Source organism: Chamaea fasciata, unplaced genomic scaffold (genome assembly GCF_029207755.1).
Source record: "Chamaea fasciata isolate MVZ Bird 193981 ecotype frontalis unplaced genomic scaffold, bChaFas1.0.hap1 SCAF_205, whole genome shotgun sequence".
Lineage (NCBI taxonomy): Eukaryota > Metazoa > Chordata > Aves > Passeriformes > Sylviidae > Chamaea > Chamaea fasciata.
In genome coordinates this window covers 69,311-95,247 of record NW_027094290.1, presented here as the reverse complement: position 1 = coordinate 95,247, position 25,937 = coordinate 69,311, and the positions used below count along the sequence as shown (strand labels likewise).

At 51.6% G+C, this 25,937-nt stretch overlaps 3 long non-coding RNA genes across 8 annotated transcripts; all 3 read left to right on the top strand.

The window, feature by feature from the left end:
* The first annotated feature begins 12,103 nt into the window (after positions 1-12,103).
* LOC136304857 (uncharacterized) lies at positions 12,104-13,465 on the top strand. Its single transcript, XR_010724860.1, has 3 exons — positions 12,104-12,158; positions 12,263-12,372; positions 13,011-13,465. It is a non-coding gene; the product is annotated as an uncharacterized lncRNA (long non-coding RNA).
* Positions 13,466-18,467: 5,002 nt separating this feature from the next.
* On the top strand, positions 18,468-19,067 carry LOC136304855 (uncharacterized). The gene is made up of 3 exons (XR_010724858.1): positions 18,468-18,630; positions 18,815-18,916; positions 19,031-19,067. It is a non-coding gene; the product is annotated as an uncharacterized lncRNA (long non-coding RNA).
* Positions 19,068-22,657: 3,590 nt separating this feature from the next.
* LOC136304858 (uncharacterized) lies at positions 22,658-25,937 on the top strand. 6 transcript variants are annotated; one of them, XR_010724865.1, is made up of 6 exons: positions 22,658-22,775; positions 23,040-23,195; positions 24,593-24,768; positions 24,868-24,922; positions 25,013-25,055; positions 25,254-25,937. It is a non-coding gene; the product is annotated as an uncharacterized lncRNA (long non-coding RNA). The 6 variants fall into 6 exon arrangements; XR_010724864.1 differs by lacking the exons at positions 22,658-22,775; positions 23,040-23,195 and adding exons at positions 23,215-23,468; positions 23,549-23,614; XR_010724863.1 differs by lacking the exons at positions 22,658-22,775; positions 23,040-23,195 and adding exons at positions 23,215-23,468; positions 23,549-23,666.

The window sequence follows — 25,937 nt, the reverse complement described above, 5'->3', positions numbered from 1 at the left end:
GGATTTTTTGGAGGATTTTCGGAGGATATTTGGGGGATTTTGCAGGAATTTTTGGGAGTATTTTGGAGGATTTTTGGGGGCATTTTTATGGATTTTAGGGGGATTTTTCGGGGATTTTTGGGGGGACTTTTGGCAGGATTTTTGGGGGAATTTTGGGGCATTTTTGCTGTAATTTTTGGGGTTTTTTGCGTGGATTTTAGGGGGGAATCCGGCGGGAATTTATGGGGAGATTTTTAGGGAGATTTTCAGGAATTTTTTGGGAGGATTTTTGAGGGGATTTTGATTGGATTTTTGGGGCGAATTTGAGGATATTTTTGGGGATTCCGGGGGGGTGTTTTTCGGGGATTTTTCCGTGGATTTTTGGGGAGGATTTTGGGGGGATTCTTGGGGGATTCTGGGGGAATTTTGGGGGGGATTTTTTTTTATTTTTGGAGGATATTTTGCGGCATGTTTGGGGGATTTTTTGGGGATTTTTGAGGGGATTTTTGGGAGGATATTTTCGGGGATTTTTGGAGGGATTTTTTTTGGATTTTGGGGGAATTTTGGGGAGCATTTTTGGGGCGTTTTTGGGAGATTTTTGGAAGGATTTTTTTGTGGATATTTGCGGAATTTTACAGGAATTTTTGGGAGGATTTTTGAGGAGATTTTTGTGGGGATTTCCTGGATTTTGGCGTGGATTTCTGGGAGAAAATTTTGGGGAATTTTGGGGGAGTTTTTGGAGGATATTTGGAGAATTTTGCAGGAATTTTTGGGAGTATTTTTGGGAGGATATTTTCGGGGATTTTTGGAGGGATTTTTTTGGATTTTGGGGGAATTTTGGGGAGCATTTTTGGGGCGATTTCTGGGGATTTTGGGGAGGATTTTTGGAGGACATTTGGGGGATTTTGCAGGAATTTTTGGGGGATTTTGGGGGATGTGTGAAAGAATTTTGGGGGGCATTTTGGAGGGATTTTGGGGGGGAATTTTATGGACTTTAGGGAGAGTTTTTCGGGGATTTTGGGGGGGATTTTGGGGGGGATTTTGGGGGATTGTTGAGGTACATTTGTTGATTTTGGGTGGACTTTTCGGGGAGATTTTTTTTGGATTTTTTGGGGGATTTTTGCAGAATATTTGGGGGATTTGGGGAGATTTTGGGGAATTTTGGGGGGGATTTTGGGGCAATGTTGGGGGGATTTGGAGGGATTTTTGGGAGGATTTTTGGGGGGGAATCGGGGGGGATTTGGGGTGGAATTGTTGGGATTTTGGGGGAGTTTTGGGGGATTTTAGGGGGAATTTAGGGGGATATTTGTGTAATTTGGGGGGGATTTGGGAGGATTTTTGGAATAGAGCCTGAACGAAAGGCTTTTTTGTTTCGGTCTGGTTGATGGCAGGGCTCTCGCAGGTGTGCTCGGGGGTCTTTTGGGCCATTTATTCCGGAGGCTGTTCGCCAGGGCATTTCTGGGCACGTTCGTTTATGGCTCTGCTCCGCGCCGCCGCGCGGCAGTGCTGCCACCGCGTGGGCGGAGAGCGGTAGCGCAGCTTCCCCCCCGCCCGGCCCGCCCGATCTGTGCGGCAATGCTGCCACCGTGTGGGCAAACAGCGGTAGTGCAGCTTCCCCCCCCGCCCGTCCCGCCTGATCTGTGCGGCAATGCTGCCACCCTGTGGGCAGAGAGCGGTAGCGCAGCTGTCCCCCGGGCCGTGAGCTCGGGGCCGGCGCTGCCGCCCGCCCGCCCGCCCGCCCGCAGCTCGGGGCCAAAGGGAGGGCGAAAGGCGAGGAGCCGCCTTGGGGGGAAAGAAGCGGGACCTGGGCTCCTGCTGCGGGTGGAGGCGGCGCTCGGCGCCTCGGGAGGGCTCCGCAGCGAACTCACCTCACCTGGGGGCGCAGAGGAGCGCCCGGGGGGAGCGCGGGGATGGAAACAATCCTTGGGGAGGTCGGGGCAATGGCTTGGATTTTTTCGGTGGCGCTCTTGAATTTTTTTTGGAGGCTTTGAACTTTCTTTTGGAATTCAGCGTCTGGGAATGAGTCAGAGGGTGTGCAGAGGTCCCTAAAAAATCTGGGAGTTCTTTGGGATTTTGGGGGGGATTTTTATGGATTTTAGGGGGATTTTTCGGGGATTTTTGGGGGGTTTTGCGGGATTTTTGGGGATATTTTTGGGGGGGATTTTTGGGGATATTTTTGGGGGGGATTTTGTGGATTTTGGGGGGATTTTTGGGAGGATTTTTTCGGGGATTTTTGGGGGATTTTGGGGAATGTTTTAAAGAATTTTGGAGGGCATTTTGGCGGGATTTTTGGGGGGATTTTGGTGGCATTTTGGGGGGGTCTTTATGGCTTTCAGGGGGATTTTTCGGGATTTTTTGGGGGAATTTTGGGGGATTATTGGGGGGATTTTGTGGGATTGTGGAGGTACATTTGTGGAATTTTGGATGGATTTTTCGGGGAGATTTTGGTGGGGTTTTGCTGGATTTTTGTGGGAATTTTTGTGGAATTTTGGGGGGATTTGGGGCGATTTTGGGGAATTTTGGGGGGATTTTAGAGGCGTTTTTGGGGAGATTTTTTGAGGATTTTTAAGAGGATTTTTGGAGGGTATCTGGGGGATTTTGCAGGAGTTTTTTGGGGGATTTTGGGGGAATTTCGGGGGCATTTTTGGTGTAATTTTGGGGGGGTTTTGGGAGGATTTTTTGGGGAATCTGGCGGGATTTTAGGGGGGGATTTTTGCTGTAATTTTTGGAGGTGTTTTGGGGGGGAATTTTGGGGGAGATTTTTAGGGGGATTTTTAGGAATTTTTTGGGAGGATTTTTGGGGGATATTCTTGGGGATTTAGGGGGATTTCTTGGAGGATTTTCGGGTGGATTTTGCGAGTTTTTTGTGGATTTTTTGATGAATTTTGCGGGATTTTTGGGAGGATTTTTGGGCGATTATTGGGGATATTTTTGGGGATTTTGGGGAGGATTTATGGAGGGATTTTTGGGGGGATTCTTTGGAGGATTTTTGGGGGGATTTTGCGATATTTTTTGTGGATTTTTTGATTATTTTGGGGGGATTTTTTGGAGGATATTTGGGGAATTTTGCAATAATTTTTGGGGGGATTTGGGGGGATTTTTGGGGGGATTTTGAGGGGAATATTTGGGGGGATTTTTGGGGGGAATTTGGATTTTTGGGGGGGATTTTGGGGGGGGGATTTTTGAGAGGATTTTTAGAGGTGGTTTTGGGGAATTTGGGAGGAGATTTTTAGGGGGATTTTTAGGAATTTTTGGGGAGGATTTTTGGAGGATTTTGATTGGAGTTTTGGGGCGAATTTGGGGATATTTTTGGGGATTCCGGGGGGGGAGTTTTTCGGGGATTTTAATTGGATTTTTGGGGAGGATTTTGGGGGGATTTTTGGGGGATTCAGGGGGAATTTTGGGGGGGATTTTTTTTGATTTTTGGAGAATATTTTGCGGCATGTTTGGGGAATTTTGGGGGGGATTTTTTGGGGATTTTTGAGGAGATTTTTGGGAGGATATTTTCGGGGATTTTTTGAAGGGATTTTTTTGGATTCTGGGGGGATTTTTGGGAGCATTTTTGGGGCGTTTTTGGGGATTTTTGGGAGGATTTTTTGTGGATATTTGCGGAATTTTGCAGGAATTTTTGGGGGCATTTTTGGGAGGATTTTTGTGGGGATTTCGTGGATTTTGGGGTGGATTTTTGGGAGGAAATTTTGGGAAATTTGGGGGGGGGATTTTGAAGAATATTTGAGAGGATTTTTGGGGCGATTTTCGGCGATATTTTTGGGAGGATTTTTGGAGGAGATTTGGGGGATTTTTTGGAGGATTTTGGGGGATTTATGGGGAATTTTGGGGAGGATTTGGGGGGATTTTGGTGGCATTTTTTGGGAGATCTTTATGGATTTTAGGGGGATTTTTCGGGGGGGTTGCGGGGGATTTGGGAGGATTTTTGGGGAGATGTTGTGGGATTGTGGAGGTACAATTGTGGAATTTTGGATGGATTTTTCGGGGAGATTTTTGGTGGGGTTTTGCGGGATTTGGGGGGGGATTTTTGTGGAATATTGGGGGGATTTGGGGAGATTTTGGGGAATTTTCGGGGAATTTTAGAGGTGTTTTTGGGGAGATTTTTTTGGGATTTTTGGGAGGATTTTTGGAGGATATGTGGGGGATTTTGCAGGAATTTTTGGGGGATTTTGGGAGATGTTTGAATAAATTTTGGGGGGCATTTTGGCGGGATTTTTGAGGGGACTTTCATGGACTTTAAGGGGAGTTTTTCGGGGATTTTCGGGGGGGATTTTTGCGGGTTTTTTGGGGGCATTTTTGTGGAATATTTGGGGGATTTGGGGAGATTTTGGGGAGTTTTAGTGGGGATTTTTGGAGGTGTTTGGGGGGGGAATTTTGGGGGGGGATTCTTTTGGGATTTATGGGGAATTTTGGGGAAATGTTTGGAGGATTTTGGGGGGATTTTGCGGGATTTTTTGTGGTTTTTTTTGCTGATTTTGGGGGGATTTTGGGGGGATTTTTGCGGGGTTTTTGATTGGATTTTTGCGGGGATTTTGTGGATTTTTGGGGGGATTTTTGGGGGGGATTTTTGGGATTTTTTAGGAGGATTTTGGGGGGATTTGGATTGGATTTTTGGGGCGATTTTTGGGGATATTTTGGGGGATTTTTGGTTGGATTTTGCGGGTTTTCTGATGGGATTTTTGGGGGGAATTTGGGGGGGATTTTGGGGATATTTTTTGATGAATTTTTAGAGGGATTTTTGGGGCGATTTAGGGGGATATTTTTGGGGATTTTGGGGGGGTTTTTTGGGGGATATTTGGGGAATTTTTCAGGAATTTTGGGGGGGATTCGGGGGGATTTTTTTGGGGATTTTGGGGCCATAATTGGGGGGAGTTGGGGGAATTTGGGGGGATTTTTAGTGAAATTTGGGGGGGGGATTTTTTCGGGGATTTTTGGGAGGATTTTTAGGGGTGTTTTTGGGGAATTTTGGGGAAGATTTTTAGGGAGATTTTTAGGAATTTTTTGGGAGGATTTTTGGGCGGATTTTTTGTGGGGATTTCGTGGATTTTGTGGTGGATTTTTGGGGGGAATTTTGGGGGGGATTTTGGGGGTATTTTTGGATGAATTTTCAGAGGGATTTTTGGGGCGATTTTTAGGGATATTTTTGGGGATTTTGGGGAATTTTTGGGACGATTTTTGGGGGGATTTTGCGAGATTTTTTGTGGATTTTTTTATTATTTTGGGGGGATTTTTTTGAGGATTTGTGGGGAATTTTGCAGGAATTTTTGGGGGGATTTGGCGGGATTTTGGGGACATACTTGGGGGGATTTTTTGAGGGAATTTGAAAGGATTTTTGGTGGGATTTTTTGGGGCGATTTTTGGGGATATTTTTTGGGATTTTGGGGGATTTTTTGGAGGACATTTGGGGGGATTTTGCGAGATTTTTTGTGGATTTTTTGATGATTTTTGGGGGGATTTTGGGGGCATATTTGGGGGGATTTTTGGGGGGAATTTGAATGGATTTTTGGGGGGATTTTGGGGGGGGATTTTTTCGGGGACTTTTGGGAGGATTTTAAGAGGTGTTTTTGGGGAATTTTGGGGGAGGTTTTTAGGGGGATTTTTAAGAATTTTTGGGGAGGATTTTGGGGGGTTTTGATTGGAGTTTTGGGGCGAATTTGGGGATATTTTTGGGGATTCCGGGGGGGGGGAAGTTTTTGGGGATTTTTCCGTGGATTTTTGGGGAGGATTTTGGGGGGAGTTTTGAGGGATTCAGGGGGAATTTTGGGGGGGATTTTTTTTGATTTTTGGAGGATATTTTGCGGCATGTTTGGGAAATTTTGGGGGAGATTTTTTGGGGATTTTTGAGGGGATTTTTGGGCGGATATTTTCGGGGATTTTTGGAGGGATTTTTTTTGATTTTGGGGGAATTTTGGGGAGAATTTTTGGGGCGTTTTGGGGATTTTTGGGAGGATTTTTATGGGGATTTCGTGGATTTTGGGGTGGATTTTTGGGAGGAAATTTTGGGGGATTTTTGAGAGGATTTTTGGGGGGATTTTGAGGGCTGTTTTGGGGGGAATTTTTGGAGGATTTTTGGGGGGATTTTGCGAGATTTTTTGTGGATTTTTTAATGATTTTGGGAGATTTTTGGGCGGATTTTTGCGGGGACTTTTTGGGTGTTTTGGAGGATATTTGGGGTGTATTTTTATGTAATTATTAGGGCGATTATGGGGGCATTTTGGGGGGGATTTTCAGGGGAAATTTGGGGTGATTTGGGGGCGATTTTTTCGGGTATTTTTCCGTGGATTTTTAAGGGGATTTTGATGGGATTTTTAGGGCGATTTTTGGGGATATTTTTGGGGAGATTTTGGGTTTTTTTGTGGGGATTTTTGTCGGGATTTTGGGGGGGATTTTGACTGGATTTTTGGGGCGATTTTCGGATATATTTTTTCAGGATTTTGGGGGGATTTTGTGGGGGGTTTGATTGGATTTTTGGCGGGATTTTTGTGAGGAATTTTTCGGGGATTTTTGGGGGATTTTTTGTGGATTTTTAGGGGATTTCGGGGAGGAACTTAGGGGAGTTTGGGGGGGGAGTTTGGAAGATTTTTGCGGGATTTTTTGTGGATTTTGGAAGGCGTATTTGGGGAATTTTTGGGGGGATTTTTCGGGGGATTTTTGGGAGGATTTTTGGGAATTTGGGGGGGTATTTTTTGAGATTTTGGGGTGATTTCTTCGGGGATTTTCCCGTGGTTTTTTAGGGAGGATTTTGGGGTGATTTTGGGGGATTTAGGGGGAATTTGGGGGGGGGGGGATTTTTGGAGGATTTTTTTCGGCATTTTGGGGGAATTTATGGAGATTGTTGGGGGGATTTTTGGGGATTTTTTTACGGACATTTGGGGAACTTTTCCGGGATTTTGGGGCGGGAGGGGAGTTTGGGGAATTAGGAGGGATTTTTTGATGGATTTTTGGGGGGATTTTTTGGGGGATTTTTAGGAGGATGTTTGGAGGATATTTGGGGAAATTTGAAGGAATTTTGGGGGGGATTTTGGGGGATTTCTGGGGAATTTTGTGTGGATTTTGGGGCAATGTTGGGGGGATTTTGGGGGATTTTTGGGAGGATTTTTGGGGGGGAATCGGGGGGATTTGGGGGGGAATTGTTGGTATTTGGGGGAGTTTTGGGGGATTTTAGGGGGAATTTTGGGGGCTATTTGTGTAATTTTGGGGGGATGCGGGGGGATTTTTGGAATAGAGCCTGAATGAAAGGCTTTTTTGTTTCGGTCTGGTTGATGGCAGGGTTCTCGCAGGTGTGCTCGGGGGTCTTTTGGGCCATTTATTCCGGAGGCTGTTCGGAAGGGCATTTCTGGGCACGTTCGTTTTCGCCTCCGCTCCGCGCCGCCGCGCGGCAGTGCTGCCACCGCGTGGGCAGAGAGCGGTAGTGCAGCTGTCCCTCCTGCCTGTCCCGCCTGATCTGTGCGGCAATGCTGCCACCGCGTGGGCGGAGAGCGGTAGTGCAGCTGTCCCCCCCGCCCGTCCCCGACGCGCGTGGCAGCCCCGCACTGTGAGATCGGGGGCGGCGCTTCCGCCCGCCCGCAGCTCGGGGCCGAAAGGGAGGGAAAAAGGCAAGGAGCCCGGGCGCGTGGCAGCCGGCTGCCTGCGCGCGCCACCCGGACCCCGGAGCCGTCCGGTCGCGATTTTCCGCGGCGTTTGCGGGTGTGCGGACACGGGATGGGGGCGCAGCGGCGCCGCGGGCGGGTTCGGGTTTTTTATTCACTCAGGTGACTGGGTGAGCAGCCGGCGCGGGGGGCCTGACCAGTGCCAACACGAAACATGGCGGACCGACCGGAAGTGGCTTCACCCTCAACCAACATGGCGGCGAGGAAGGGCGGAAGTCGCGTCCTTCCCCTCCCAAGCTGGCGGCTCGGCGCGACGCGCTTGACCTTCCAAAGACGGCGGCAAAAAGAGCGGGGAAAACGGCAAGACCGGGGTGGGGGGGGCGCCTACCCGGCTGCCTTCGCCCTGCCCTGACCACGGCGCCGCCCGGCCGCGATTTTCCGCGGCGTGTCCGGGTGCGCGGCCACGGGCTGTGGGCTCGGCGGCGCCGCGGCCGGGGGAGCGGGAGCCGGGCCCGCGCCGGCAGGCAGCGGCGGCGGCGCCTCTCTCTGCCGAGGTCCCGCCGCGCCCGCCGTGCCGGCCGCCCGTCTCGCTCCGCACGTTCCCGCCGCTCTCCGCCGCGCCCACACGCCACCCCCGCGGCCCTCCGGCCCGGGGAAATGGAGGGAAATACAAAAGCCTTAGGGCAGAAGAAGTCGGCCGAGCCGGCCCGAGCCGTGCCCGTCCCGCAGCCGGCAGCAGGAAGCGGCTGCTCTCTGACTCAAAGCTCAGCGCGGCGGAGGTAAGCGCGGGGCTTTCGGCGGGGGGCGGCGGGGAGGACGCCCCGGTTGTCCGGGCAGGGCTTCCCGGGGACGGTGTCAGCTCCCCGCAGCTCTGGCTGAGGGCTGCACCGAGTCTGGGCTGAGCCAGCTGGGAGCGGGCTCTGCTGGTCACGTCCCCGGGAGCCGCTGCCGCCGCCGGAGAGGACGCGCAGCAACCTTCTGCCGTCTGTGTGTGCAAGGTTTTCATGGGCTTTGTGGCGAATGTGGTGTTTGGGACCCGGAGCGCTGGGTGCCCTGGGTGGGGATGTCCTTGAAGTAGCCAAGCTGAGCACTGGCTGAGATTTCCAAGCCTGGAATTCTTGAAACAATGTTTAAATAGTTTACCTTCAAAACAATGTTTAAATAGTTTACCTTCGAGTTGAGGCAGTAGATCAAGTCGATTTGTTAGAGTGGCAGAAATGGTTTTTTGCCTGGAAGTGTGTTGGTATAAGCAAGCCTCCCTCGGGTCAGAATGAATTGGTTTTCCTTCTTGGCTTTTTTCTTTCTGGGTTGTAGAGCACTGGGGAGACTGTTTGGGATAAAGAACTGAAAGGCACAAGGGAAGCTGCACGTTCCCCGGGGAATGCTTTAGGCACCTGCGGCTCCTGAAGCGCACCAAAAATCCCAGCTCCCACAGAAAACCTTCCGAAGCTGGAAGGGACAGACAAGACAATTCCAAGAATGGTGTGGGAAGCACTTTCTCCCAGGCGTGGACAGTGCTGAGATCGGAATGACTTCACAATATTCCTTGTGCCTCTCCTGTTGCCAGCCCAGGACTAAGTCGGTGTTCCCTGAGTGGCTGCAGTTCCCTGCCCGTGGAGGGAGGCAGCCTGTGCTGGAGAGCGGGAGAAAGGTCCCTGCTGCATGCTGTGTCCTCGGTGGGCAGAGAACTCTGACCTTAGCCAGGTGGGTTGGTGAGGATTGAATCAATCCTGCCTCCTTTTGAACGAGTTGTTTTAATGAGTCATCAGCAGGGGATGCTTTTAGCCGGCTTTCGTTCAGTTTCTTTTTCACAGGTTTCTGGTTGTTTTCATCATGAAATTATACCAAACCCTTAAGTTCGCTAAATGAACCCTGAAAAGGTTCAAGAAACCAATCCCGAGAAAATTGGGCCTTGGGTAGCTGGGTTCTCACGGCCCTTTGGGGCCACGTTGGGTTCACCCCCTGATTTTGGTGCGCAGAGAAACTCTCAAGTTAAGGCTTATCAAAAGAAACGAACCAGTTCTCATAAAAATCAGCTTTCCAAACCTTGAATTAGGATCAGAAATGATGGCAATGCCCTTGGCATAAAACCATCTGTGAAGCAAAGCAGGCTTAAAATGCCTGTAGGCAGGAAATCCAAGAGAAATGGCTGCTGGCTCCTGGCATCCTGGGCTTGCCAGGCAACCTTCAGGTCGGAGGAGCCCTCTGAGATGGCAGTGCCAACCATTCCCCCGGTGCCACCCTGTCCCATGTTCCCAGGTCCCACGTCCGCACAGCTTTTGATCCCTCCAGAGACGGGGCCTCCACCACTGCCCTGGGCAGCTGTGCCAGGGCTGGACAGCCCTCCCACCATCAGACTTCCCAATATTTGGCCTGATTTGCCCTGGGATCACGGGAGGCCGTTTCCTCGCCCTGGGTCTTACGGTAGCTGCCCTAAGCAGCCATGATTCCAACATGAGAGCGGCTGGCTTCCTTATGACCCCATCTGGAAGGGGCTTGCTTTCGAGAGATGAGCCAGGTAAGGCTCAGCTCGGTTGCCAGTTTGGCAGGTGAGAGCTTGTAGCTCATGGACGTGTCTGGGAGAGGTGTTGCCTCGCTCATCCACCTGCATGCACGTGGTGAGACAGCTAAAAGAAGATTTCCATCCTCTCTCCCTTGTTTCTCCTCTACTGCTTTGTGTTGCCACCTGTTACAATCCATGGACAGAGAAAGTGGGAAATGTGTTTTAGAAATTCTTGGGAATTTTGCTTGTAGGAACGGAAGTCCTGAGAGAACTGATATTTGACCTGCCTGGCCTATGAAATGTCCCAGAAGCTGGTTCATGTATCCATGCTTCTGTTGTGTTCATCTGGGCTGTAGTTCAGGCTTTTCTCCCTGGGTTCTTGCAGTTGCTGTGTCTCTGGGATGCGGTGCAGAATGGAATCAGGCAGCCACACCTCAGGTTCACCTTCTCCCTGACCCTACTTGTGTGGCACAGCAGATCCTGAAGCCAGGTACTGGAACTTCCTGCGTGTGTCACTGCTGGGGTGAAAAGCAGAGCCCTGGGGAATGGTGATCTCCCCACCTGCTTTGTGCTCAGACACTCTTGACTGAGCTTTTCATTCTGGGGAAGAGAAGGGGAGGGGTGGCCAGCAACACGCTGAGCCTCAGAGCAAAGGCCTTCTGCAGTTCCTGCGCTGTTCTCCCAGCTTGGAACACTGCACAGTACAGCTTCCATTCATTATTGTCCGTGCTTGTGGATTGGGAAGGTTGTCCTCCTCCACGATGCCCCACCTTTTTCTCTTCACAGAGGAGCACATGTACCTCAAGGGAGACAGATTCCTTCCGTCACATCAGTACTCGGACCTGAGGAAAGTACCAGTTTTTTCCAGCTTTTCTTCCGTATTGATTTGGAGGTAAGAGTCCCGCTTTCTGGATCCAGGAATTCTTGAGAAATGTATAGAAAAAAGCCATAAAAATACAATGAACTCTCATTCTCCCGTGGGTGGTTAATTAGAGGCATCTTTCTTTTGTTTCCTCTTGGGGTTAAAACTGCCATGTCTGTGGGGACTGCGTTGGTTTTTAGTACTAAGGCGCAACAACTTGCGCTGCGTATTGCTCTGCGAGCACGACAAACAGAATGTTCTGCCCCAGCGAGCTGACATTCATCTCTGAGTTTCGATTAGTAATGTTAGAGTCGCACTGAAGTGTCTTGGAAACGGCAACCTCTACGATTCCATTTGCACTGCATGTTTGGGCTGCAGGCTGACTGTTCCTGATGGATGTTAGGGATGAAATTCGATAGGAATGGAAATGGAGAAGTCCAGAAGAAGCTGTGGTCAGGCCTGAGCTGGAACTCCCAGGGAACCAGAGTTTTGTGCTCTTAGGAGCAGGTATTCTTTGGCAACGTCTAAATGTCTGATGATGGTATTTCTGTGGCTTCCAGTACAAAGCAGAGCCTGCGAGTGGATCCTCAGATGTCCTGGGGAAGGGCTTCGTGGCAAACGTTGCTGTGGGCTTTATGACTGCCAGAGGATTTTTGAGGTCATTCTCTCCTTTTCAACAGTCTCTTGTGTGATGAGTGCTCGCTCCCAGGTAAGAATTTGGAAAGAAAGCACCAAAAAACCCCAAAGTACAGAAGTCTGCATGGCTTTGAGATCTCAAGGCCAAAGCAAAAAGGAGCAGCTGACTCTGCCTTTGCCTTCTTGAAAACCTGTTCCTTGTTGATTTTGTGTCCGTGTGGAGGGGGAGATAATTGCTTGTGTCCAAACCGGTCGCAGCCTTGTCCCCTGAAACTGGAAGAGGTTGCTGCCATCACGGAGCCTCACGTGGGCACCGTGCCTTTGTGCCTGCTGTCAGGGCCTTTTCTCTTTTGGGGGTCTCCATCCACAGGCAGCACGTTTGTTACCTGAACTGCGCTTCAGCGGGAGGGAAGCTCACGTGCCGGGAGCTCTCGGCTTTGGCAGCGTCTGCCCTGAGCGGTTCGGGTATCGAAACCTTGGACAAAAGGACAAAATCCTCTCACTGCCTGAAGACTCCTCGTGAGAGTAGCTTTGAACGGAGAGCGTCTTTCCTTCCCTGGAGTCGCTGAGAGCAGCTGGTGTTCGTGTCACCTTGAAGCTGATCAGATGCCGGTCCGATTGCTAATTCTGAGTTAGATCGTTCGATCTTGACCGTAGAAGAACAGGTCCTATTTTCTGTTTCAGAGCGGTATTCTGGAGATATTCCAAAGCGCTGCCCGTGCCAGCAAAGCTGCCTGTGAGCTGATCCGGGATCACGGCCTCCTCCCGTGGGTCCCGCACAGCTGAGAGCAAAGGTGAGCAGAGAAGTACAGGAGAAACGGGAACAATTTTGCTGCCCACGGTAGAATAACTGTGTGAGTGAGTATGAAAACAAGGGTGACAGGCAGGGAGGCGGGGGGCACCGAGGGCCGGACGGGCAGAACTCGCTGAACTCTGAGGTGTCCCTTGGGGTTTCGAAAACAGAATCGAGATGCTTTCAGGTTGTGGTAGGAGGGGGATGATGCTGGGGGGGCTTCATGATTTGGAAAACGCTTGCTGGAAAAACTGAGAAAGCCAACTGGCACCTGGAATCGGTGTCTCTACCTTTTGAGTTTCAAACAGCCTCAGATCCCGTCCTGTCACGGGACCTGCCGCACGGGAAGTGGCACAGCAATGGCTTTGAGCTGTCTAGAACATTCCTCCCCCCTTGCCTCTCCCTCAGGTACGTTTGCATCCGGCAGAAATCTCTTCTGCGCAGAGCGCCCTGACAGGCTCAGGCAGGTGCCCCAAAAGTGCCCTGGAATAGGGTCCCCTGTCTAGGTGATGGACCAGCTGCTGGCGAGGATCTGCCTTCCCAAAGTGGTTCTCTGTTTTGTTTTCTTGTTGGTTGGTTGGTTTCGTTGGGCTTGTTAATTTCGTTTTGTTTTGTTTTGTTTCTCAGGTTTCTGAAAAGCAAGGGGATCAGTCAGATGACTTCCTTACTCCGTACTCTGTGGCTAAGAAAAGAGACAAAACAAGAATCAATCCCAGGAGAAGAGACAAAACAAGAATCAATCCCTCCTTCCTATTCAGCTTGTAAATGAGTTTCTGTATGTTTTGGCCCCCTTCATCAAACATATTGGGTAAGTCTTTGTTTTGTTTTTTGTTTTGGTCAGTTTGCATTTCATCCTCTGTCCAGTTTGACCTTTATTAAGGCCAGGAGGATTTCTTTGTCTCTGGTTGATGAATGGCTTTTTTCGCCTTCAGTTTGCGTGTCGAGTAGTGAATTTGGACAAGATTTCTCTGACAGGAGGATTTAGGTGTTTGAAGACATGGGGAAAGAAAGTAAAGTGTGATGCACAGCTGCTGTCAAGTCCTAGGTCCTTCATTTCTGGCCCTTGCCACAGTAAGGCTTAGAAACTGTACTCATTAATTAGCACGCAGGAAAACACGTGGCACTTGTTTTTCCTCTTGGCAGGACTAATGTAGATCTGGCCAGGCTGATCGAGTTCTTTGGCCCCCTCAGCTCTGTGCAGAAACACCGTGCTGTTGCTGCTGAGGCTTTTAGGGGGATGAGGTGAATGACAGCGTCCTCTCCAGCAGGGAGCTGCTGCTCCTGCTGCTCCTGCTGGTCCTGCTGCTCCTGCTTCTCCTTCTGCTCCTGCTGCTCCTGCTGCTGCTCCTGCTGCTCCTGCTTCTCCTGCTGCACAAGTGGAGCCTTGTCAGCGAAGACCTGCATCTGCAGGAGGCCCCGCAGGCCCTGGCTGAGAAGTGCCAAAACAAAGAAGTGATCAGTAAGTGCTGAACTGCTTCCAGGAGGGCATATTTTGTTGCAGCCGTTACAGACCAACAGTACAAGTGAGGCCAACTGCTCTGGAAACAGTACTAATGCCTTCTGCCAGACTGATGGAGCTTGAGGGAGGAGGAAAGGAAATGGCAAGGCATTTTTCAGGTCTTCCTTGTGGTGAATTCTAAGCTTAGCACAATTGGGAAGCTTTGAGGAAACACAGTTTAAAAAGGGGAAGAGTTGTAAAATGAAACTTAGTTGCCAATCTCATGTCAGGTTCTGAAAAATGGTCTTCTTGAATCAAATCTCAGAAGAAATAAGCGGTGCCTGGAGGCTCTGTGCTCAAAGGTTTGAATGATTCTGAGTGTGGATGGGGATCTGAAAGTCATGTGTAAGTAAAACCAAAAAATACATCAAGCAAGCAAAACTGCAATAGTTGACTTTTCTTGTTGTCATCGTTTTGGAAGAAAGGAAAAATACCGGGCGAGAGGTGAGAGCAGGATCTGCAAAATCTCGGAGTTCTCCGCGTCTCCCTGAGGCTGAAGCCGTGTTTGCTGTCAACGATGGCAGAGTGGAAGATGCTAAAGACTGAAAACTTGGGGTTTTCCCCCCTGAATCCCAAGGCTCTGTCAGCAGCTGTGCCCTGTCTATCTCTTCAAGGAGTTTCCAGGTTTAGGAAGGCTTTTCCATTCTTCCGTATTTCTCTAGAACTCCACTCCAAAAGAATGGTGCTGTGTCCGTGTGGTGTTGGTGACTTTGTGTGAGTTGCTTTATTAAAGCCAATCGTTGGTAAGGGTTTTGAGCCTGCCTTGGGAAGCCCTTGGAGGTGGCAGCTCTTCTTTAATTTCCCTTTGTTCCTTTCATGCCTTTCAGTGATTTCTGCGAGGTGCACTGCAGTCTGCCTGAAGCCAGCACATCCTGTCCGTGTTTGAAACTTGACTCCTGTTGTTTTTCCTCTTGCAGGTAGTTGGCAAAAAGAGGAGAGAGCCAGTAGGAAATGAAGCCACTGGAAGGCCTTATCCCAGTCCAAGGTTCCCACTTTTCTCTCTGACTCCTGGGTAATTACCTGGCCATAACTGGACACAGACTGTCCCTTTGATTTCCTGCCTTTTCCAAGAAATCCTTGCTTTCAGCCAGAGTGTGTTCCTGGTCTCCTCCTCCTCCTCCTCCTCCTCCTCCTCCTTCTCCTCCTCCTCCTCCTCCTCTTTTTGCCAAGGTGAATTTTGGTTATTACAGGAATTGTGGCTCTTTTGTTCCACTGAAACTTGCCAACTCTGCTGAGAGTTTCAGGTGTCAAATCCAAGTATGACTGGAGTTTCTTTGCATTGTTACTCCCACAAAATAGAGGGATTATTCGGTCTATTCCTATAGGATAGGAGTAGCTTGACCTTTTTAATTCTCCCTTCCCTTGAAAATCAGAGCAGAGGCAGCAGATTTGAAATCGTCGTTCCACGAACCCCACCGGTTTCCTGGCTGTCGGGAAAGTTTTCCACGTTAGAAATTGCTGAGCTTGTCTCTCAGGCAAGCTGGGATGTAGGTGTTATTCCTTCCTTTTATTTGATGGTTTTCCTCTCTCTGATTTTAGGAAGGGAACGTTTCTAGCCAGTGCCAATTTTCCATCCGAACTGGAAGTTTTGGACGTGGTGGGGCACATTTCCAAGGAAAGGGACCCAATTCACGTTAGTAAATGAGGAATTGTTCAGCACCGTGTCCACAGAGTTTTGGGAATTCCCAGGAAAACTTGCCAAGTGTTTGTTTAATTGCCTGGATTCATCTCTTTGTCAAGTTCAATTCGCTGCGTTTTCAGTTCCATGAATGCCATTAAAAGCTGAATGCCGGCCTGATTGCTGTTCCTTGGACACAGGGGGCTGGTTCTTTCCTGCCTTGCCGAGGGCAGAGCTGCTTTTGTTGAATTTTGGGTTGGGCTTAGGGGAAGCGAACAGAAAAACCCCACCAAATAAAGCCCCCACGACCCCCCGTCCTCCCCAGCAGACATACAGCAGACAGGGAGAAAGAGAAAATACGCCAATGGGATTGGAATGGAGATGGAAATTGGACCCCTTAGAAAACCAGGCTCCTTGAATTCTAATGACTTGTGTTTGTGATGTGTTAGGGGAAGGAATTCGTCTGGTTTGAACCATCAGTTCAAATGTGACCAAATAAACACGGATTGAAGAAAACGACAGGATTTGGGGGCATTTTTCTGGATTATAGGGGAATTTCTTTGGGGATTTTTTGGGGGGATTTTGGTGGGATTTTTGGGGGGAGTTTGTGGGATTGTGGAGGTATATTTGTGGATTTTTGGAGGATTTTTCAGGGAGATGTTGGGGGGATTTTGCGGGATTTTTGGGGGGATTTTGGGGGGATTTTTGACAGGATTTTTGGGGCGATTTTTGGGGATGATTTTTTGTGGATATTTGGGGAATTTTGCAGGAATTTTTGGGAGGATTTTTTGGGGGATTTTTGTGGGGATTTCCTGGATTTTGGGGTGGATCTTTAGGAGGATATTTTGGGGGGATTTTTGGGGGAGTTTTGGCAGGATTTTTGGGGGAATTTTGGGGGCATTTTTGGTGTAATTTTTGGAGGTTTTTGGGAAGATTTTTGGGGGAACCTGGCGGGATTTTTTGGAGGATTTTTGGGGGATTTTTGGGGGTGATTTTTGGAGGTGTTTTGGGGGGGAATTTTGGGGAAATTTTAGGGGAGATATTTAGGGGGATTTTTAGGAATTTTTTGGGGAGGATTTTTGGGGGGTTTTGATTGGATTTTTGGGGCGAGTTTGGGGATATTTTTGTGGATTCCGGGGAGGTGTTTTTCGGGGATCTTTCCCTGGAGTTTTGGGGAGGATTTTGGGGGGATTCTTGGGGGATTTAGGGGGAATATGGGGGAGGATTTTTTTTTATTTTTGGAGGATATTTTGCAGCATGTTTGGGGAATTTTGGGGGGGATTTTTTTGGGATTTTTAGGGGATTTTTGGGAGGATATTTTCGGGGATTTTTAGAGGGTTTTTTTTTTAGATTTTGGGGGAATTTTTGGGAGCATTTTTGGGGCGATTTTTGGGGATTTTTGAGAGGATTTTTTGTGGATATTTGCGGAATTTTGCAAGAATATTTGGGAGGATTTTTGAGGAGATTTTTGTGGGGATTTCCTGGATTTTGGGGTGGATTTTTGGGAGGAAGGTTTGGGGAAGTTTTTGGGGATTTTTAGGAGGATTTTTGGAGGCTATTTGGGGGATTTTTTGGAGGATTTTTGGGGGGATTTTGGCGGGATTTATGGGGAGCCGTGCGGCAATGCTGCCACCCTGTGGGCAAAGAGCGGTAGTGCAGCTTCCCCCCGCCCGGCCCGCCTGATCTGTGCGGCAATGCTGCCACCGTGTGGACAAACAGCGGTAGTGCAGCTGTCGCTCCCGCCCGTCCCGCCTGATCTGTGCGGCAATGCTGCCACCGCGTGGGCAAAGAGCGGTAGTGCAGCTGTCCCCCGTGCCACTCCCGTCGGAGCCGTGCGGCAGTGCTGCCACCCTGTGGGCAAGGAGCGGTAGTGCAGCTGTCCCCCCCCGCCCGTCCCCGACGCGCGTGGCAGCCCCGCATTGTGAGCTCGGGGGCGGCGCTGCCGCCCGGCCGCCCGCAGCTCGGAGCCGAAAGGGAGGGAAAAAGGCAAGGAGCCCAGGCGCGTGGCAGCCGACTGCCTGCGCGCGCCACCCGGACCCCGGAGCCGTCCGAGCGCGATTTTCCGCGGCATTTGCGGGTGTGCAGACACGGGATGGGGGCGCAGCGGCGCCGCGGGCGGCAGTCCATTGAGTAAGGCGCTTGTCCGAGCAGCCGAGGGGGCATTTTAGTGGGTTCCACTACCAAGATGGCGGCGAGACGCGAGGCGCCTGACCTTCTAAAAAGGGCGGCCAAAAGGGCGGGAAAAAATAAGGACCCTGTAGGAGTTTAGTCAAATGCCTGCACAAAACCCCGACTACGGCGCCGCCCGAGCGCAATTTTCCGCGGCGTTTCCAGGTGTGCCGACACGGGCCGTGTGCTCAGTCGCGCCGCGTTTGCGTTCGGATTCGTGGATTTAGTCAGGCGTCTGTGTAAACACCTGCCGGGGGCCCATGCCGAGACACAAAGAACATGGCGGCCGGGACGGAAGTGGCCTCAGCCACAACCAAGATGGCGGCAAGCAAAAGCGGAAGTCACGCGTCGCCCCTCACAAAATGGCGCCGAGGCGCGAGGGGGGGTTGACCTTCCAAAGAGGGCGGCCAAAAGGGCGGGAAAAAATGAGGCCCCTATAGGCGTTTAGCCAGATGCGTGCACAAAAACCTCGACTACGGCGCCGCCCGGGCGCAATTTTCCGCGGCGTCTCCAGGTGTGCGGACACCGGCCGTGTGCTCAGCCGCGCCGCCTCCGGGTTCGGATTCGTGGATTTAGTCAGGCGTCTGTGTAAACACCTGCCGGGGGCCTTAGCAGTGCCGCAAAAAAGATGCCGGCGGGACCGGAAGTGGCCTCAGACGCAACCAAGATGGCGGCAAGGAAGGGCGGAAGGCTCGTGGGGCTCATCGCGGCCGAAAATCGCCGAGTGCAGCTCACACCCTGCAATGGCAAAAGCTGTTTTATTAAAACTCAGCCGAGAATTTTCCTCTTATTTCCAGGTCACAGGATATACTGAGGCTGAGAGGGATCCTAAAATCTGACTCTCAAGCGGACGGACCATTTGAGAATCGAACTCAGCACCTTGGCATTACCCGGACTCTGCTCCAAGCAGCTGAACCAATCTCTGCATTATGGGGATGGACCTCCATAGGATGGCAACGCTTGGCCCCACTAAGGTAAGTGCAGTGCCGCCTTCTCTGCCAAAGCTGCTTCACACACCAGCCCCTGGAATGGCTCGAGGGCAGATCTGGCTGGCAGCTCCTGAAAGCACAAAGCTCTTCCAGTGACGCTGGTTTCCTGTCCTTTCCAGGATTTACTCAACAGCTGCCGTAAAAGTACTCACACAATGTCTCTTTCCAGGCAGAAAGGAGCAGGACAAGTCCTGAGGCTTCCCTTCTTCCACGGCCAAAGTTCTGGAGAGAGGCAGGGCCGGTCCCACCCGCACAGGGGCGTTTCCTGCAGGTGAGTGTTGCCGGGCCAAAATGATGGCAGCTGCTGAGGCCGGGGCTGCTTTTCTGGCCGGAGGCCTCGGTGCCCCCCCGTGCCGCCTGCAATGTCCCTCGGTGTTTCCTGCAGGTGTCCCGGGTGCCCGGAGGCGCAGGGAGGAAGGAGGCCGGCAGCCCCAGCGGGGCCAGCAGCCCTGGGATGATGTGCAGGGGAGGAGCTGTGCCTGCGGGGCCTCGCCCGTGGCAGCGGCGGCCAAACGCAGGGCCCGGGGCCGGGCTCGGGGCTGGCACGGACACAGCCCCGGGGCTGCCGCGGCTCCTCGGCCAGGGGCTGCTCCCACCGGGCACGGGGAGATGCTGCAGCCCAGACAGAGGCACCCACAGCCCAAGAGCTCCCCAGGGAACAGCTGGCATTGCCTGGGAACGGCGGCTCGGGCTGTCTGCAGAGGGGCTCAGACAGCAATTCCCACCTCCCGGAGCTCCCACACAGTTGCCAGGTATGTCCTGGCCACCCCAAATCCCCTCCCTTTCAGCCTGAGAACATCACCCATCGGCAGCATTAAAGCCAAGGCGCTCCTCCCTCACAGAAATTAAATCCAGAGCAACGGCCCTCGGAGATGCCTCAGAATCAAAGGTTTGAGTGGGATGGAGTTTCGTTTGGATGAAGTCTGGAGTTTTTCAGGGAGCCAGCCGGAGTGCAGAAGTGATGGAAAGCTTTTGCAGGTGGGTCCCACTGGAGGTGTGCTGAAGGCAGGGATGGGCATCCCTTGCCTGAGGGAAAGGCACTTGCAGAGGCCACTGCTGGGGCTCGGAAAGGAGCTGAGCTGCTGCAGGGAGCTGTGTCCTCCCGAGGGCACAGGGGCTGCCTCAGCACAGGCCGGCCAGTGCCTTCTCCTGCTCTGAAACATCACCTGGAGCCCGAGCTCAGGGGGGTGGCTGAATTCCAGGGAAATCTGACAGGTGACCCCCAGGGGATGAGGGTTATAATTAACCAAATCTATGGAATAGAAACCTATCCTGTCCCCATCCTGCTGAGCTTCCTTGGAAGCTCTGCTGGTTCCTGACACGTCTGGCATTCAAGCAGCAGCTCTGCGTGGGAATGTTCGTGCTCTGTGAGGCACTGTGAGGTTATTGCAGCGGGAACTGAGCAGGGAATTAGGGGCCGTGGGTATAATTCATCTAAACTAGCAAAGGTGACAGTGAACCCCAAATCTGGGCACCACACAGAGAACAATCTTTGTGCTGCCCTGTCAGCTCAAGCCCCTGGGCTGGGAAGTTTTGGGAGTCAAACATATGGAATGATAGAAATCACAGCAAGTGGTGTCACCCCGAGGGACAGTCCAAGTTCCAGACAATTCCTCTGCAATCCCCTCGGGGGGAAAACACCCTCTGTCTGCCAGGAGCCCTGACTCTGTTTCTCCTATCAGCTGCGTTGGGCTTTAAGAACTTGAAATAACTTTGAAGCCAAAGAGATCACCTTTTCCTTCTGGTTTGATTGTTTTTTTTTTTTTTTTTCTTTCAGATGCTGGACTTGCTTCTGTGGATGTGTGCTGAGCTCTGGCTGCAGGGGACTGTCAGGCCTGAATGGCTGTGAGTCTGTGTTCTTCTCGCTGGGGAAGCAGAAATAATTATTAATTAGACTGCAGAAATGTTTTCAGAAACCTTTCCCCTTTCCTGCCCTTTGCTGGTGGATCTTCTCTTTCTGCCTTTGACTTTACAAAGCTGTTCCCTGATGTCATTTCCCCTGCCTGAATTCCTTGCAGCTCCTAGCTGGGAAAAACTAGGATGATGTCCTGGGGATGTTCTTAGGGGAGGACAGAGGTGAGATTTTTGCCTGTATTTTTCTAATGTTTTCTAAAATTTCAGGGAGCTGCTGCTGCTGCTGCACAAGTGGAGCCTTGTCAGCGAAGACCTGCATCTGCAGGAGGACCTGCAGGCCCTGGCTGAGAAGTGCCAAAACAAAGAAGTGATCAGTAAGTGCTGAACTGCTTCCAGGAGGGCATATTTTGTTGCAGCCGTTACAGACCAACAGTACAAGTGAGGCCAACTGCTCTGGAAACAGTACTAATGCCTTCTGCCAGACTGATGGGGCTTGGGGGAGGAGGAAAGGAAATGGCAAGGCATTTTTCAGGTCTTCCTTGGGGTGAATTCTAAGCTTAGCCCAATTGGGAAGCTTTGAGGAAACACAGTTTAAAAAGGGGAAGAGTTGTAAAATGAAACTTAGTTGCCAATCTCATGTCAGGTTCTGAAAAATGGTATTCTTGAATCAAATCTCAGAAGAAATAAGCGGTGCCTGGAGGCTCTGTGCTCAAAGGTTTGAGGGTCCCGTGCTGGGACCCCTCAAATTCCAGTCAGAGATGCTGGGCACTGCTGGACTTTTGGGACACTACTAAGGGGCTCAACTGCCTGATCCAGAGAGCTCTCCCGTTATTTTCTGGCGTGCTTAGAACCTGGCAGGACATTGTAGCCGCACAGGTCGAAAAGCCCATCGTAGCAGTTGGAATCACAGACGATCACACAGAAGCCAGTCTGGGAGAGGAAATGATCTGTTGCATAGATTTATTTTTCCCAATGCGTTTTGAATTTATACCAGAATCTCTTCTCTCCCCTCCGACCCCGTATCCTTGAGTTCTGAGTTCTCTCATAAGGAATTCTCTGCCTGTCCTGAAAAAAAATTCCCCGGCACCGCGGGGAGCGGCGGGGTTTGGGGCTCCCCGCGCCCCGGCCGGTCCCACTCAGCACGAGGAAATCGCCGCCGCCGTCCTCCCGTGCCCAGAGCCCCGCCAGGACTCCAGCGCAGCTCCGGCTGCAGGCGGAGCAGGAGCGGCTCCTGCCGCCCGCAGCGATCCCGGTCCCGATCCCAACCGCAACGCCAGCTTGGGCCTCAGGCCCCGAGACCCACAGCCCGCCCGCCGGGGGGGGCCGCACCGCTCGGGAGCCGCAGCCGACACTGACAGGACCCGAACCAGAACGGCCGGTCCCATTCCCGGCCCCGCCTGGCTCCGCGCAGGGCCGCGAGCAACCTCGGCTCGGCTCAGCTGTGAGGGGCGGGGCGGGGCCGCGGGCGATGGTCCCGTCCCCATCCCGGGCAGCGCGGGGCGCCGGGGCGGGCTCGGGGCGGAGCCGGGGCGGGCTCGGGGCGGAGCATGGGCGGGCTCGGGGCGGAGCCGGGGCGGGCTCGGGGCGGAGCCGGGGCGGGCTCGGGGCGGGCTGGGGGCGGAGCCGGGGCGGGCTCGGGGCGGAGCCGGGGCGGGCTCGGGGCAGAGCCGGGGCGGAGCCGGGGCGGGCTTTGGGCGGAGCCGGGGCGGAGCCGGGGCGGGATTGGGGCGGAGCCGGGGCGGGCTCGGGGCGGAGCCGGGGCGGGGCCGGGGCGGAGCCGGGGCTCTGTGAGGCGGGGCCCGGAGGCAGCCGGGGCCGGGCAGTACCGGGGGCGCGGCTTCAGGGGCGCGGGGCGGGTCCCAAGTGCACGGCGCCGGGACCCCACCGAGCCCATAGAGCAGCAGCTACTTCCGCCACCCTTTTGAATCCCTGCGATTGGCGGGCTCGCTGAGGCATCGGCAGTGCTGATTGGACAGCGGGCCCCGGGAACCGCCCCCGCCCCCCGGCCCGCGCTGAGGGCCCGGGGCCTCCGCCCTCAGACCGGCTCCAGCTCCAACCCGGCCCGGGCTCTGCTCCGGTCCCCCCGGCCCGCCCTGAGGGCCCGGGGGCTCTGCCCCGAGACCGGCCTCGCCCCTCCCCGCCTCGCCCTGTAGTAGATTTCTGTTTGGTTTGTGGGAAGAAACAGTTGTGAGAAGTGAGATTTGTGCTGGAGAGGTGCTGCTGGGAAGAAAGGATGGAGTAAATCTGCTCCGAGGATGTGTGATGAAGAATTCAGGGTAAGGGGTGGGCAATATTTATAAACTGTCTCCATATTTCCCTGTATCTCTGGGTGTTTGGATTTAGCCTGGGATTGTCAGCTAAGTTATAAACAAGCCAACCCGGCTACTGAACTCCCAATAAACGTTTGGAACCCTTGCACAGAAAGACAAGTTAGCAACGATTCCAAAGGAAAAATTGTAAATGGAGGGTAGCGATTGCGGGGGGATTTCCTTGGGGATTATGACCCTCACACATACGGAATTTTGGAGGTGGAATCCCAGTTTCAGCCTTGGGCACGTGCAGGAGAAGAGGGGTCGTTATCCCTATCAAGGAAAGCCCGGTGCCCCAGCGCGTCAGGTGCGGACAACGAATTCTCCGGGGATGAGCACAAGTCCCCTCTTCCCCTGCCCCGACACTCGGACTGGCAGCAGCTGCAGGTGAGAGCTGTCACAGGATGGTGCGGAGACAGAGCAGCCCCAGGTGTGACCGTCAGGATGAGGAGGGCAGCAGAGCCGCCACAAGTGTGAGCTGTAAAGGATAATGAGGGGCCGGTTCTAGCCGGGGGCGGTTTAATAGAGGAGCCCGAGTTCACTTTGGCATCGGGCCGTGAGGAGTTCAGCGTGGTTTCTGCGGTGGTGGGAAAGCTTCTTACAGCGCCTGCAGGAGCACGTGGGTGTGGGGGGTTTCTTTGTGCCGGACAGCAGTAGCAGGTAAGCCAGCATGGGTTTGTAGGGGAGATTTTTTTTTTCTTTGCAGCTTTGTCTTACTAATTTCTCTGTGGTGCTCCCAGGAAATAAAAGGAGTTATGGAGAAAAAAGGAGTTCAAATTCAGTGAAGAAACTCTTCTTCTGTGGTTGTCAGTATTCAAACTGAAGAAAACTTTCCACCTGGATTTTTAATGAGTTGTGGTATTTCTCTGTGGTTTTTATTAAGTATTATGCTCTTGGGTGGCGTGTAGTGTTTTGTCTGATTTTTGATGTTATGTGTAATTCGGTTTTTTGAGTGAGGATAACTTTGTTGGAGGGGTTGTTTGTATTTGAGGTAGAATTAATTTAAGTAGCTTTTTTTGCTAGACTTCTGATACGTGGTATTGGGGTTTTGTGTGTGATATGTAGGGATTCAAGTTGGGTAGGGCTATTTTTTCTGTTTAGTGACTTTGAATGATTTATTGTGTAGCTTTATCTTGTTTGTAGATGGTGTATGGTGAGAGATATGGTTTCTTTTTCGTGTTAGGTTTTGTAGTTTACATGTCGGTCAGAGTATTTTTGAACTGAGTTCTGTTGAATTGTTTTTGGTGAGATACAGTGTTTTTTGAGGGTGTGTTTTCTAAGGTTTACAATGGTGTAATTGGCTGTAGTGTGAGATGTAAAGGAGGTTTTTATTTTTTTGGTGGTGGTTTTTATTATGGTGAGTGTGTAGTATTTGTTTTGATGGGTTTGGGGTAGTGTGATGTAGCTAATTTATTAGGGTTTTCTAATATTTATAATTCAATTATTGTTTATTGTATTACAGGGATTTATTTATTTAGCTTGTTTGGTTTTAGTGTGTGTTCTATAATTATGGAAAATTTGGGAGATGCTGTTTATAGTTGAATGGATCTTTTAGTTTTAGGATTGAGGGGGTTGCGGGTATATATTTTGAAGTTTTTTTGAGGGGATTGGACATGGGGGTTATTTTTATTATATTTGGTAGTTGGACTTATAGTAATAAGAGTTGGCTTTTTTTGCTGCATTATTTTTTGTTTTTTCTTTTCTAGTATTCTTGTATTTGTGTGGTCAGGGTAGTGGTGTTTCTGGTGCAGCTGTAAGCCTCCATTATTGTTTGTGTGTTTTAGGTGGTCCACTGGTATTACAGGGAGACCCCCTCACTGACCGGCCAACAGATCTGCTGAGATTGTACATCAGCATTTGGTTTTCTCTATGGTACCTGACTAAGAGACAGCAGTCTGGTGACAGCAAGGAATTCCCAGAGGTGGAGCTGGATCTCAGCAGTCAAGCTGACGTGGGCAAGGTGAGCAGTGACTGGTGGACAGAAGCAGTTGCTATTGTTCAAGTCTCACTTGCTGGTGCAACTCTAAGCATTCACTGTTCTTTTTTTTTTTTACTTTAGGTTGTCCCCTTGCCAGATGTGCTGGCCCCAGAGGCCAGATGGGTGCAGCATTAAGGTATACTTGTGGCATGCTTCAGTCAGACTGGGGAGGTTGCTGTTTCACAGTAACTCAGCATGATTTTTTGCTTCTTTTGTTTCTTTGCAGGTGCCACTGCTGTCCCAGGCGTGCTAAGGAATAGAGAGAGCCGGTGAGTTGCCCTTTAGGCAGGGTGACCCATAGGTGAGCGATGCGCTCAGCATTTACTTTTTCCTTTTGCTGGGTCCACTCCTGTCAGCCTCTGGAGCGGAGTGAAGATCTGAGGGGGAGCTGGGGCAGCGGTGCAGAGGAGCCCTGGGGATTACTCTTCTGGAGGGGGATAGTCACATTTCCTGTTTTGTGATCCTAGGTAGCGCGAGGAGGTGCGGAGACAAAGTCTGGATACGGCAGCCCCAAAGCGGATGCTGAGAACATGTCTGAGATGCTGAGAACGTTCTGTCGAGGACGGACGTTCCACTCGTGTTCCAAAAGCTAAGTGTTGGGGCTGGTGGTCAGGAGAAGGGAAAAAACCTTTTCAGTCCCGGGAGGTGATTTAAAGTTACCTTAGAAGAGAAGGCCCTAGTGGGGTGGTCCCTTCAAAAGTAAAGGGTGAGGGTTTCTCCTCAGCTTCACCAGAGCCTTCGCTGGGCGGGGCAGTTCTGACCCATCTCCATGTTCTAGGGAGCTTCACATTATTGGCCTTCTTTTAGAGTCCACAGGGTTAGGCTGCAGCAGGGGATTCCTGGCCCAGGAGCGTCCTGATTAGGAGCAATGCCAGTTGCAAGGCGTAGGGTTAGTAGGGTTCAGCAGGGGGAGTTTACAGTGGCACACAGAGGCTGAAGGAGGGCTTGAGAGGTAAAGGACACAGTGAAAATCAGGGGTACAGGCTAGGATACAAGTCAGAGTACAGGTGTAGCGGCCCTCACAGCACTGCTACCAGCACACTTCCCCTGAGAGCAGGTGCAGGCAGCAGCCCTAGTGCAGGAACACACCAGAAGCTCTGACCTGTGCAGACACTGTCAGGCTAGGGCCAGGCAGGAAGCGATAGTGGGGA